Raw genomic sequence first — 14,457 nt, 5'->3', positions numbered from 1 at the left:
TAGCTGGCTTTTGTGTACTGATCTTATATCCTGACCCTTGCTAACCTCACTTACTCTAGTAGCTTTTTAATTGAGCCCGTAAGATTTTCTACATTGACAATCCTATCATCTGTAAGTGGAATTTCACTTCTTCCTCTCCAATTGGGATGTTTTTTATTTCCTTTTTCTTTTTGCCTTTTGAATTGACTATAACCTCAAGTAAAACGGTGGATAAAAGTGGTGAGATGGATATCCTTGTCCTATTTTTTTTATCTCAGGAGGAAAGCGTTCATTTTTCATTATCAAGAATGATGGCAGTTACAGGTTTTTCATAGATGACCTTTTCCTTTAATCCAGTTGAGAAAGTTCCTTTGCTGAGGATTTTTGTCAGGAATGAACATTGGATTTTGCTAAATTATATGTCTTATCATATGTCTTTTTAGTTTGTTGATATGATGAATTATACTAACTGGTTTTTGAATGTTAAACCATTGTTGTGTTTGTGGGATAACCTCCCCTTGGTCATGATGGCTTTTTACTATATATTCAATTTGCTGAAACTTTTGTTTGTAATTTTACATCTATGTCATCAGAGGTATTGGTCTATAGTATTCTTTTCATATACTCTTTGTCTTGTATTGGCATAGGATAATGCTTGCCTCATTGAGTGAGTTGGTATATAATCCTTTAATTTTCTACAATTTTTTTGCGTGACTGACATTATTTCTTTCTCAGATGTTTCATGTATTTTACCAGTGAAAACATCTGGGCCTGGAGTTTTCTGTAGGGAAAATTTTTAGTTCTAAGCTCAATTTTTTTGCAAGATATAGGGATAGTCATGCTACCTATTTCACCCTGAAGTTTGTGTATTTCAAGGAATTTTCCCCACTTCACCTAAGTTGTCAAATGTATTGGCATAAAAATTTTCATATATTTATTATCTGTTTAATATTTGTGGAATCTGGACTGTTACCACCTCTCATTGTGGATATTGGTAATATGTAACTGCCTTCTTTTTATTTTCTGACTTGTGTGCCTAGAGATTTACCAATTTTGTTGGTCTTATCAAAGAACCAACTTTCAGTTTCATTGATTTTGTCCATTGGTTCTGTGTTTCTGTTCCATTGTTTTCTGATCTGATGTTTATTATTTATTCTTCTGTTACTTGGATTTCACTGTGTAATACTATAAATTTCTCCTATGTACTACTTTGGGCACAAAGTTTGGCAACAAATTTGAAAATCATTTTTTAATTTTTACTCAGTTGAATATGCTTTGTCATTTTTCTCTTGATTTATTATTTGATTCATGGGTTATTTAGAAATGTGTTACTCAGTTTCCAAAAATTTGAAGATTTTCTAGGCATCTTCTAGTCATTAATTTTTAGTAATTCTATTATGGTCAAGTATGTATGATCCTTTGTATGACTTGAATTATTTTAAATTTATTGAGACACGTTTTTCATAATTCAGATTATGGTCTATTTTAATGCATGTTTCATGTATACTTAAAAAGAATGCTCATTTTGCTTTATTAGGTGGAGTGTTCTATAAATGTTAAGTCCATTTGGTTGATTATGTTGTTAATTCTTCTTTCTTTACAGATATTCGGTCTGTCTCTTCTATCAACTACTGAAGGAGAAATATTTAAATCTCCATTGTGGATTTGTTTACTTCTCCTGACGTTCCACCAGTCTTTGCTTCGATGACTTTGTTATTGGGTATGTACATATTTACATTTTTAATGGCTTCTTGAAGTTATTCCTTTAGCATTATGAAATAACCTTTAGTGAATTTCCAGTAATATTCTTTGCTTTAAAGTCTATTGTGTCTGATACTAATATAGTCGCTCCAACTATCTTTTAATTAGAGTGAGTGTGGTACATTTTTCCTGTCTTTTTGCTCTATCTATGTTACATCTCTTCTATGTAGTATATAGTTGATGCTGGTAGTTTTCCTTTCATGGCTTCTCTTTATGTTGTTTATTTTGTGCTTGGCAAATAGATTTGACGAAAGGACTTGAGAAAAGCGAAGCAAAGAAACCTCATGGTTGGTATTAAACTGCAAGTTTTATATTGACTAGAGGAGTTTGCAAAGAGTTACAGAAACAGGCAGTCAGGGGTTGGTAATACGTAGTCTGTTGTGAAGAATCCTCTAAACATACCTGCAACTGGGGAGAACTGTCCCCAAAATTTAGAAATGGGGCTGGGAAAAACATGTTCATGAAGCCTGCCACGCGGAGATTGGAGAACAGGAGAAGTACCAGCTTAAAATGCTGGGGGCTGCACCACCCTGGGACCACGTTGTAATGATGGCTGCCATAACAGATGTAGTTCACACTCTCACTTCTAGATTGCACATCCCTTCTCCTAAAGAGCGTATATTTACTTGATTTATCACACTGTTTTGCCCTTTAAACTCCCTAATTAAGACAGGATAGGTTAACTTATACTGGAAATAAATACCCCCCCCCCCATATTCTTTGCAGCTGAACACAACACAGGTTTATTTCTTATCAATGTGAAGTCTGCTGTGGACTCGGGTGACTCTCCAGGGTCATTGCTCTCCGTTTGGTGACTTAGTGATCAAAGCATGAACCTGTAACCTGTATACCACCTGGAACGCATGGTTTCCTTGGTTAAATGTCCAGGGGGAGAGAGAGAGAGACTGTCCTGGCTTGGAATTGTTGCACGTCACCCCTGCTAGATTTTAGTGAATGTAACAGTCACATGGCTCTGCCTGGTCTCAAGGGAAGTGGAAAGTAGAGTCCTTTGTGAGCAGGAGAGGGGAGGAGAGCTGAATGTTGGGGAGCAGAGTACTCTGCTCTTGCCTCATGAGCTGTTGCATATACTGCCCCTGCCTGACTCAGTCTTCAACTCCGCTTAAATGCCACACACTAACCTTTCTGGTTCCAGGCTAAATTATTATTTGCTTCATTTACCTCTTCCATTAGACGGCAAATTCTGCATTACTTATTCTGTCTTGTTTCCCCCGCCCCTAATACACACAGTATCTAGCACCTAGTTGATCAGATATTTGTACATAAATAACTACTTTGGATAATAACGGAGGCATCTGGAGATTTCCTTCTTGATATTGTCTGTATTTTCTGTTTTACTGGCTATAGAAACATTCAAAAGTCATAGATAGCCTGATTTCCTTAGTGATTGACAAGAAGCTGGGAGACATGTACACACCTGAAAGGGTGTAGGTGCTGTAGATCAGAGGTCTCCAAACTTTTTGTCATCAGGGACCAGTTTCGTGGAAGTCAAGTTTTCCACAAACAGGGGTGGCGGGGGATGGTTTCAGGATGATTCAAGCCCATTACAGTGAAGCTCACCTTCTGCTGTGTGTCCTGGTTCTTAAAAGGCCCAGACAGGCGCTGGTCCAGGTACAGGGGTTGGGGACCCCTGCATAGATTGTCAGTGACTATTCTAGTTTCTGACATTAGGGTAGTGTCTCATCTATTCCAGGCACATCATTCTTCCAGTTAATAGTGCTAATTTTTAGAAAGATAAATTATTTTTACAAATTCTTTATTTTCCCCCTAACTTCAAATATATATGCATTAGGAAAACTGAAAAGTATATCAAATATAAAGAGTTTTAATTGTGTTCAAAAAACGTTATATTATCATTTTGATACATTTATTTTCAGACTTTTGTGAAAACATCTTTACATAGTTGAGATGGAATACTAAAATGGATTTTTATTCTGAATTTGTTAACACTTTGTCACAACATTTCCACTTTTCATTAGTATGTTAAAGCATCCTCTTAAATGACTACCTCATTTTTTTTTCATATTAAAACCATAATTTATGGAACCATTCCTTACGCGTTAACATTTAGATGATTTCCAAAATCATCTACATAAAATGCTGCAATAAATATTATAATGTATGCACATTTCTTATTACTTTGGACTTATTTCTTAGTTGAGGCTCATAGAAAAAACTGATAACTTAAAAGGTAGGAGCGTTAATACAGTCATAGGGGTACATTTAAATTAGTCAATAGTTTTAAGCAAATTATCCAACCCGCTTACTATTTTCCAAGTTAAAAGTATGAAGTATGAATTCTAGGGGCTTAAAATATTTAGTCTTTTTATCAAGCAGTTAAAAGAATACTTGAAAGTAACTTTTATATGATCAGCATTGTCTCATTGGGTGGGATAATAACACACCCACCATTTCCACACTGCCTTACCGACCAGGCTCATGACACTCAAGAGAAATACATCCAAACTCATCTGGCATCCTTCAAGTTACAAAGTACTTTGATGTATAGTTTTTCTTTGCAGATTCCCATATTTTCATTGGCTAAAGCACTTGCAAATTACTCTTTCTTCCTTTCATATTGAATAAATATGGCAGAATCATTCACAAAGTAGGGCCACTAGCCACTGCCAAATTCAACATTCCACTCCAAAATGTTCAAAACTTACTTTTCTTGACTAATAATTATCACTTTTTTAGCCCTCTTTTTTTCTTTAATTTTTCCAGCACTTGCTGATGGCTCGCTTCATGTGGGTGGGGGAATCTGTGTTTAACAAAGAATTAATGTTTTTATTGCTCAGCGTGAACTTTTGCTGAGGAGAGGGGACCGCAAAACCTGAGGAAAGTACGGTGTTGGGCAGTTCGGGGGCTCAGGCACCAGTTGAATGACTGCTTCAGGGGCCATCCGTAAATGCCCCTAAATAAAATGACAATCAAGGACTTTTAGGGATTAAGTGTGAGTGCATGGCCATGAACATTAAATCCATACACTCCAAGGATCCCCTGTAATTCTTTAAAACATATTAATTCACAGGACAGTCATAGGTATCTCTTTGTTTAGAGCAGGAAGCTAAAACCAAAGAGGACATAATTGTCTTGGCCAAGGTCATATAGTCCATGAATGAGGCTACTGGGCCGAGACTCAGATTCAGGAACAGAACACTTTAGAAACTGAATCTTCATTATGTGCGTGAGCAGATGGAATGGAGCTGTGTAAGACATTATTCCTGAGAATCAATGAAATGTTATTATAGGTAGAAATAAGAGTAGACAAGAGAATAGGAAATCAAATCACCCTACAGAGTAACCCTTACAAAATAATGACCTCAATTCACTCATGAAGGGAAGAGAAAGTGAACTGATATTTTAGCCGTATGGTGGGGGAGCGCATGTGGAGGAAATAGCAAACTGATCTGAGTCGAATGTACTTTGTAGGAGCTGGCAGCACAATTTCTTTTCCCATCAGTTTTCACCCCTGCCCCCGCCTGCACCCGACCGGGACCTGCCAAAGCAGACACCCAAAAGAAGTGTATCTCATTTAAGAACACAATGTTATGCTGTACAGCTGGCTGGAAAAGGAGAGAGATTTCTGATAGAANACATGGACAATAACTAAGGGTGGGGGGTGGAAAGGGGAGGGAGGCGGGGAGCATGGGGTGGGGGGCGGGCAGGGTTGGGATTATAAGACAGAAACCTGTACTTGAACAAGAATTAAATAAAAATTATATTAAAAAAAAAAGAAGTATATCTCATTTAAGAACACAATGTTATGCTGTACAGCTGGCTGGAAAAGGAGAGAGATTTCTGATAGAATCTAGTTTTTATCTCCTGGGGAATTGTTTAATTATAAATAAAATAGGAGTTGAAGATGTTTATTATCTAGAATGTAATATACACATTTATCTGTTTGAATATGAATATAATTTATTGGACAGACTTCTTTCTGTTTTTCTAATCCAAGGCCCATATTCAAATGTGTTGTTTCCGAGTGTATATGCAATAATACAGGTTAAGCTTAACTTTTACTGAGTCCAAAATTAATTATGCTAGTAGAACTAAAATATTAATTTTTATTATTAATATAAACTATAATTCTCAACTGGTGGCCTTCAGAGACAGAGCCCCATAAATAGTCCATGAAAAATGCAGGACTCTGTAGGGCTGCAATGGGCGTAAGATGATTTTATTTAAATCCCAGCTATAACCTGTAGGACCTCTGGACCTCAGTTTCCCTATCTGTGAAAGGGGTGGGGTACAATGATTTTAACCTTCCTAGCTCCCAGGATGATGTAAGGATGAAAGAGGTAAACTTAGTTGAAGTCCCTGAAACACTGCAGTGATGTAAGAGATGGTCAGTGTTGGTGCAGCATTCTTAACTACAGAGAGCCCTCTAGCTCCAGAGATTACTTCTCAGGTGCGAATGTGGTTGGTGCACATGGTGGGAGAGATTAGATTCTGGCACATGGGAGAAGAACAAGCTCTTTTCTCAAGTACTCTCCCAGGCCGAAGGAGAGTTCCTGGTAGTATCTTATATATTTGTTTTGGTTGGTTGTTTTCTATTTTGATGTGACTAGTAGTAGATTTTCAAAGGGAGTTAATGAATTAAAAACTGGTGGCAACAGTGATGTGGTTTGGCTTCAAGTAAATGCCATGGTCTATCCCAGCTCACATCCATTTCTCCCTATCCATCCATCCATCCACTCATTCATTCAATAAGTATTTATGCATCCTATCCTATGTGTCAGTTTTGGCTTCCTTTTAGTCTTCTTCAATTAAGCACACTGCCGAGCCATATGAAGATGACTGCTTAGCTTGTATGTCTTCAGTGAGACTGTGAGCTCCTCAAGGGCAGGAGATATGCCTCATACTTTATTCTGTCCTCTATTATAATACTTATCAGTGTGCTAGGAAAGTGTAAAAAGCCATTAAATAGTTATTGAATTTTTCTTAAAGGGCCACATGATATTTCATAGTTGGATGATTTTGACAAGTGTTACAGGTTGGGTGTCTCATGAGGTGGCCTCTGAGACAGAGACTGGCATGCTGGGAGTTGGTGGCGGGCAGGGGGAGGGGTGTGCTGCTGGCAGCAGTGCTTAGGGAGAAAGGCGAAGGAAAGGAAGGGGCAGAGGAAGCAGGGCAGTGATGCAGCCTGGGACAAGTCCTCAGCCCACTTTGCAGGAGACTCTGGGCCAGGATGGCCTTTCCCAGTCGTGTTGAGCTGGGATGAGGGCACCTGGTCTTTATCCCGGACATTCAGCGGTCGTTGGAGGCAGACTGCTGTGGGAAAGGAACCTGACGGTGGATGAGGGGACAAGGCAGCTGTGAGAGCATTGTCAGCTGTGGGCCGTCTGCTGGCAGCACTCCCAGCAGTTGGGAGAATAAGCTCTGTGGTCCTGAAGGGGAATCACAGCGTCCACTGAGGATTGTAATTATCCGAGGAGGAGAAAAGGGAATTTTAATAGGGACATTACACACCTCATACTGTCCATGGAAAAGATCATTTTTAAGTCACTCACTACAGAAGGTATAAAATGAGAGTTCCCTTAACCATATAGTTCAGTGAAACAGTGAAAACCAGTAGAGGGGAAACTCTTGTTAGTATGTATTGGTCAGGACAGTTTTGAAATGAACTCAGATTAGTTCAGAAACAGAAATTTTATTGTCTCATGTAACCAAACTTTACAAAGTTGCAAGTAAGCCTGAGGGACTCAGACAGTAGTAGACGGCTTTTTTTTTTTTTTTTTTGCTTCTGCTTTTCTCTTCTATTCTCTTCCAAGATATTGTCTATCTTTTCTCAGACCAGCTAGCTAGAGAGGGATTGAAACTTGTCAATGTAAAAACTCCCTGGGGAAAGATTTTTATTAGGTCAGGTGTTACTCATTGGACCAATCAGCTTCAGCCAGGCGGATGAAGTACGACGATTTGTTCAACTGAGTCCATCTGGGCGGCTCTAATCAATTACTGTCATCTAGGAAGATGATGGGAGTTCTTACATGGATATGTGACTCCAATGGAGAAAGGGCCATTTTTTTGGAAAGATGGGGAAACAATGAGTGGGTTGAACCAAAAATGTCATAGATTAAGTTTATGTTATTTCCCCTGTTTCAGGCTTATGAGACTAATTTTATGTTCATTTTTGGCTTCGGCCTATAGACCAGTGTATTTTATCATGGAAATAAGACTTATAGCTACCAGGAATTTGTTCATAAATATTAGATTCTGTTCATTTTACACTGCGATTAATCACCTGCCAGCAAGTACATGATTTTCTTGGTTCAGAGAAATTGTTTATTAATCATATTAACAAGGGGCTTTTTGAAGGGCTAGAAATGAAGACATGATTATATACTTTTTAAGAGGATATTTATTTATATTAGGAAATGTCACTTTATAGAAGACATTTTAACCTTTTTCAAATAAACCTGCTCTGAGTGATTTATTATATCATTTTGTTGGCTATACATCTTTATTATATGAAGACATTTGAAAATACGAAAAATTAAAAAAATAGACTGTTTAAGTTCTAGAAAAAACCTGTGCCTTGAAACAAAAATTTCAGAACTGTCAGCTAAGCTTTTTAAGTCTATTGGTGATGGAGGTGCTGGTCCGATGCCTGCATAGTCTACCCCCAAGTAATTAGTTCCGGTCAATTGTGTGAATTCTATCCCTTGGTAAAACCAATTCCAGTGGTTGGTTCAGAAAGAGGTATTGGCATAACACACCAGGGAAGGAGTGCTTCTGTGAAGTTTTCTATTTCCCTTAAAAATAAGAAGCCACAGAGACAACCTTGCTTTTAAACACTCTTGGGTGCATATGTCATGTAAGCTATGCTAATGCCACCCGTCACCAGTCCAAGGTAAGACTGACACTGTGTAGCTCAGTAGACCAGTTAGAACCTGAGTCCCTGTTGACATGAATGAATCAGTGAATTAAGCAGGAAGGGGAGCACAGGGGCAGGAGAGAGGGGCCTGAAGGCAGGCTGAGGCACGTGGGCTGAAATGCTTATTGGGAGTGACAGTATGCTCCCACTGAGGAGCAGGCAGAGCCTGGGGTGGAGATGGAGTTTTGGAACCCTCAGAAATGGATAAAACTGGCTAGTGAGGTGTAAGGGAAGGGGTCTGCTAAACAACTAGTATTTCAGGTAAGAGCAAAGGACTTACGACAAAACAGTGAACTGGACTGACTTGAGAGGTAGGAGAAACAGGAGAGATGAGTGATTTAAGGGTCAGAGAAAGGCGGAAAGAAAGACGTAACAACCTTGAAATTTCTTTCTCATTGATGCAAAACATTCTACCATTCAAAACTAATTCCTCGAGTTTAAATGTTGTTCTCTCTTTAGAGTCTCTCTTAAGACATACGTATCCCCAGCCAGGCAGGAAATTGAGCCAATGGCATCTGTGTAAGTGGAAGACAGGATGAGTGCACCTCAAAAAGGGAAGGGATAAGAAGGAACAATAGTGGAGACTTCCTCAAAGATACCTTTTGTCAATTTTTTACTTTTGTCAGGGTGTAGGGAGCAATGGTGCCTTCGCAGAGTGTGTTAAGTTCTTCTTGGCTTATCTTTAATTTAGGGGGTCATAATAGGTCACAGGGGGTATTTTATGTTTCAGTAAAACAAATGGCGGGGACGGAGTTGGGGAGCAAGTTCTTCAGGTTTATAACCATGTAGTCTGCGGCAGGACCCAATGCAAATATGAACTTATAGACCTACAGCTACACCTAGTGGCCAAATAGTGGAGGGAACGTTTTGTTGCACTACTTTTTAACATGGTTCTTTAGCTATATTATCTTCACATGTCAGTCAATATTATTTCTCGGGTAGTTATGTATTCTGATATACAGTTTCCTCTGTATAGCTATTTTTAACTAATCTTTTCATGTGTCATCTAGGGAAATCATCAATACCCCAAATTGAAAGAAGGTGGTGGTATAAAACAAAAAGACTGTGCATGTTGGGAAGTCGAGGAAAAGGAAATAAATGGGCGTAGACTTGTGCCTCTTACCTGCTTGATGATTCTGAAGTACCAGCTTACAGTGTCCAGCACTTGCTAGCTTCCAGTACTTCAGCATTATGTATAGAGAATTATCTCTTTGAGAAAATAAACAACAGTGACAATGACAAGAAGGATGATAACGACAATGATGATAGTGGTTATGGTAATGATTGTGAACCAGCAAGAGGCGTGGGAAGGAAAGACGGCCCGAATATTTACTGAGTGTCTGACATGTATGAGGTTGGGAAAATGAAATTAATTTGTAAGAAGATAGAGTAGAGCCTGAAATGAAGACGTGATCAAATTATTTTCAGAAGGTAATGCATATGGTTAAACCACTGCGTCAGCAAAGAATGTTAGTTGTCTGAATTTTTGCAAATGGCATGTACTAGACATATTTTGTGGATGGCGTTTTTTGTTGGTATTGAAAACATTGGGAAATCGCAGTAGTCAACACTAGTGGTCATCATGGCAATGAAGCAGAACATTTGCAGAGAAGATTCCAGCATTCGGAGCATTGACTCGGCTGGGGCAGGACTGGAGTGTGTACCCAAGCTCACAGTTAGCTTGGAGGAAAAAATGGCAAGAGGTGATATACAGGCTTTGAAGGAGTTTTACAATACTGTATTCCAACTTTCCAGGGGGTGGGGGAAATAATAGGAATGGGTTTATGTTTCCTTCATGAGAATTTGAATACGCAATTAATTAAACATACATCTTCATTTTACTGATGGAGAAACAGGAGCCAACAGTGATTAAATTACCCAGCTATTTGGTTGCAGAGCTAAGACTACAACCCGTGGTTTTCACTCCTCATCTCCTGTGCTTTTTGCTACAACTGTAACGACAGAGTTCTCCATGTCAGGAGAAGACCAAAGCCTGGGCAAGTGTGCTGATGTCCACACCAAGGAAGTTCAGATAGGCCGAGGAGGATTAAGTGTAAAGTAACTAAATACTACATCTCCTCTATTCTGTGATGTATGTTTTCTCACATATTAACATTCTGAGTCCGAATCTTATATGTGCCTCTAGGCAGCGTGTCAGATTGGGACCAGTCGTCTTTACGTGAAAGGATTTAACTACTGACATTCTCATGTACTAGATTATAGAATTAACAAAGCTAAGGAGCGTTGACATAATTGCTGAAAGAAACTATTTACTATTTAGAAACATGCAATTCAATTAAGGAAAAAAACAGTCACAATTTAAAGCACTGGTACTCTTTCTTCTGACGTGAATTGTTGACGGGGTGAAGGCGTTGAGAAGGGGTCAGGCAGACGTATCCCCAGGGCTGCCCCTGCCCTGGCAGGGACCAAACTCAGTTTGGAAGAATTTTAAAGTGGGTTTGAAACAGTGTAGACTCTAGTCTTATGAATCTCAAAAGGGAGTGGTATGTAATTGTATGAGTATTTCATACAGTTGTATGAGTATTCCATGTCATATGTGTGGTAGTATACTCTATGACTTGTGTGCACATACGTATAATGTAGTGGATTTTTCCCCTGAAGTACTATTACCAAATTGATCATCTTACGATCGGAGACATCTATGAACAGGACTAATTTGGTTTAGAACAGCAATGTTAATGTATTAGAAAGAACACTGTCTTAGAAGCTAGCTCTGGTAAACCACCAGTGTCCTGCTAGCTGTGTTGTGAGTGATTTATTCCCTCTCTAAATATCAGTTTCGTTCCCTAAAATTGGAATATTGATATGTAACTTACCAGAATATTGTGAGAAATAAACGTGATTATGTATGTGCAGTACCTGCCACAATGCCTGTCACCCAGTAGGTGCTCGGCAAAAATCAGCCCAGCCACAGGAGACGAGTTAACAGTGTGACTTCTGAAGTAATGCTGGCTGAAGGGGAAATTACTCTGGTTTGGTCCCATGTAGTCTAAACAGTGTTTCTCACCATTTTAAAATCTATGCCTGATTAGTCAAAATGATTTTAAATAGTCTTCTGCATTATATTTTACTGAAATAATATGTATTTAAACATTTTCCCAGATAGGTAATAGTATGGATACGTTTTTCATACCAGATCCTTCTCCCCTCTCCCATTCTGATCTGCCTCTCAGAGGGGTGGCCCCACCCTGCTGAGAATCATTGACCTAAGACACTGTGTCAGATAGGGAGCGAAGAAAGATTTAGACATTTATTTTAGGTTTATATTAGAGCCATTGAGGTCCCATCCGTTTTCACCACTGGCCCCCATCATCCATTTATTTACTGAACACATTGGGTAAAAGAAGTAATATGGACCTAGAGCATCCTGCTTATCCTCTTTCAAAGAGTTATCCAAAATAAATATAAATGGGGCAATATTAATGAGGCAATCTAATAATTCTTATGCACAACTTAAGTGCTATGTGTTTGTCAGCATGGAGATATCAGCTCTCATGAAGGCAAGTGTTGGGGGCGGGGAGGGGGGAAATGGGTCACTAGAGAAAGGTCTGTGGCCAAAACAAAGAAATCACAGGGCCGCATTTTATGTCAGTCCTTCGGGAGACACATGGGGTTTTCCATGGGCTTCCATGGCCCCAGTCACATTTCCTCTCTCCTAGCCTACTGTCCTCACACGTGTCTTAAAACGGTATCACAACCTGAAGCTAGCTGTCCTCTGAAGACTTTTTCTGATTTCGTTTTAGTTTGACTTGTACTCAAGCCTGAATCTTGCTCTCCACCTGGACTTTAAGAATGGACTGGCAAGATTCTTCTAGCACTATTAACTTTTCAAAAGCCGCCGTCTATTTGCATACACCCTGCAAAGCCCACAACACCGGCCTTGCCTTATCACGAGCTCCTGGAGAACCAGAATCCTTTTTCTGCTTTGTTCAGCAACCAAAAATGTAGTCAAGGAGCCACCCTGCCGGAGAGGGAAGAAAGGGGAGTATTTCAGGGCCGAGCACAGAGGTGCAGAGGGGAAATTGCAAGACTCCCGTGAAGGACTGTCCTCACTCCACATTTGCTGTGCCTCACTGGTCTTCCAAGTTAGTTCAGCCTGGTGAAGACCAACAACATGTAGAGCAAGTAACAATACTCATCACCCACCTGTCATCTGCTTTAGTTCACTCTGCGTGTCGTGGTTTAGCCAAGCTGGGTTTTCAAAGAGCACCACAGCTGTCTCCTGGAACTGGGTCTGAGAACTCCAGGGCTCATTTTGGGGAAAAGAAGTAACTGATAAGGGTCCAGCCACTAAAAAGGCATGGTTGACTCACAGAAAGTATCGACCATGTTGGTTGATAGTCTCTCTTTCCCAAGATTCAGTTCCTCAACAGAGTAGAAACCTGTTTTTCTTTGCTTTTATCATGTTTATGAATAGCACAATACTATAAAAATCTACACCAGCAGCTCTTGGAATATTTTCGGTTCACTATTTATGTTAATCATGAGTTTAGATCCTCTCGTGAAGGAATTTTTTTTTAAATTTAAGGTGTCTAAGAATTTTTCAAAAATATAGGTGGGATTTATTTACAATAGGGCAAACTCATATTACTTATGAACACTGCATTGTTTGATAGAAAATGTCCTGCTATTACTTTTTCCAATTTAAATTGTAAGTATGGCTACCAGGAAAAAAAAAATCATTTCTCTCTTTGCTGGATAGAAATAGGTCAAGTAATTTAAGCCAGTCCATTGCAATTAAAATTCTGACATTGCCATTGTTCCTTTTATTCTGGGGGGAAAAGACAAACAGAACACATGATAATAGGGGTTCATCGGCTAAGTCACTGATGTGCTACTATTGTTCTCTTGCTCCAACCTGCCTGGGAGCGCCATCCGATTTTGGCGATAGTGGTCCAGTACCAATACGAGAAATGCCAGCGCTGGAACCCTCCTTTGTGCTGTGAAAACAATTCCGCTGGGCAGCGGAAAGTTACCAATGGCTTGGGTCCTAAATTCCTTGAATTCTAAATTTATTTATTTTGGGGGGAGACAAATGTTATCTGCCAAGTTTATTTTAAAGTAAATTCTACTGAATCAATTAGACAGTAACACTCGTTCTCATTAAACATCCTGTGGCCCTTTTCACAAGATTAGAGCCTGCGCCTCGGTCACATTCCAACACAGATAATTGCCTTCTGCATTCCTACGAATTGCCCTCCACCCTTCCAGCCCCATGTCACCAAATACATTGTTACTTGTACTTAGCTCAAATGGACAGTTCTGTGGTGAGGGTGCAATGCCAGCTTTGACTGACAGGCTAAAGCATTGCCCAGTGTACCTTTAAAAAGAAAATCCCTTAGCCAATGTATATTTTAAAATATAAGACAAATCTCAATTGTGCACATTTAATCATCGGGTAAGATCTTTGGCAACTGAAATACTCTTATTTAATAAAGAGTTTTTATGTTGGAATTTTCTTCGATAAAACATTTCTTGCTCAGATATATGCTGTTTGTAACAAGAAAGAAAATGAAATCTTCAGCAATGATATTAAAAACCAAACAAACACTAAAACAAACAAAAAAAATCCACCTCTTCTTGAGCAAAACAGCTTTCCTTTGACCTTCTAAACAGAATCCACAAGGGGGCGAGAACACCTAATGGTCCAGGACTGCGAAGTTTGTATTTCAAAGCCGGCCGCCCGTAATAGATTAGTGGATTAATATTTTGCTCTAAAGGATCTGGCCTTTAATGTTGACATCAATTTAGAGCTATTCCAGGCACTTACAGTAGTAGAAGTCACGGACACCATAAACTTC

Source organism: Sturnira hondurensis, unplaced genomic scaffold, assembly GCF_014824575.4.
Source record: "Sturnira hondurensis isolate 20B ecotype Veracruz unplaced genomic scaffold, ASM1482457v3 Scaffold0004474, whole genome shotgun sequence".
In the NCBI taxonomy this organism is placed as follows: Eukaryota; Metazoa; Chordata; class Mammalia; order Chiroptera; family Phyllostomidae; genus Sturnira; species Sturnira hondurensis.
The sequence above is the reverse complement of the archived record's forward strand: the minus strand, read 5'-3'. Positions refer to the sequence as shown.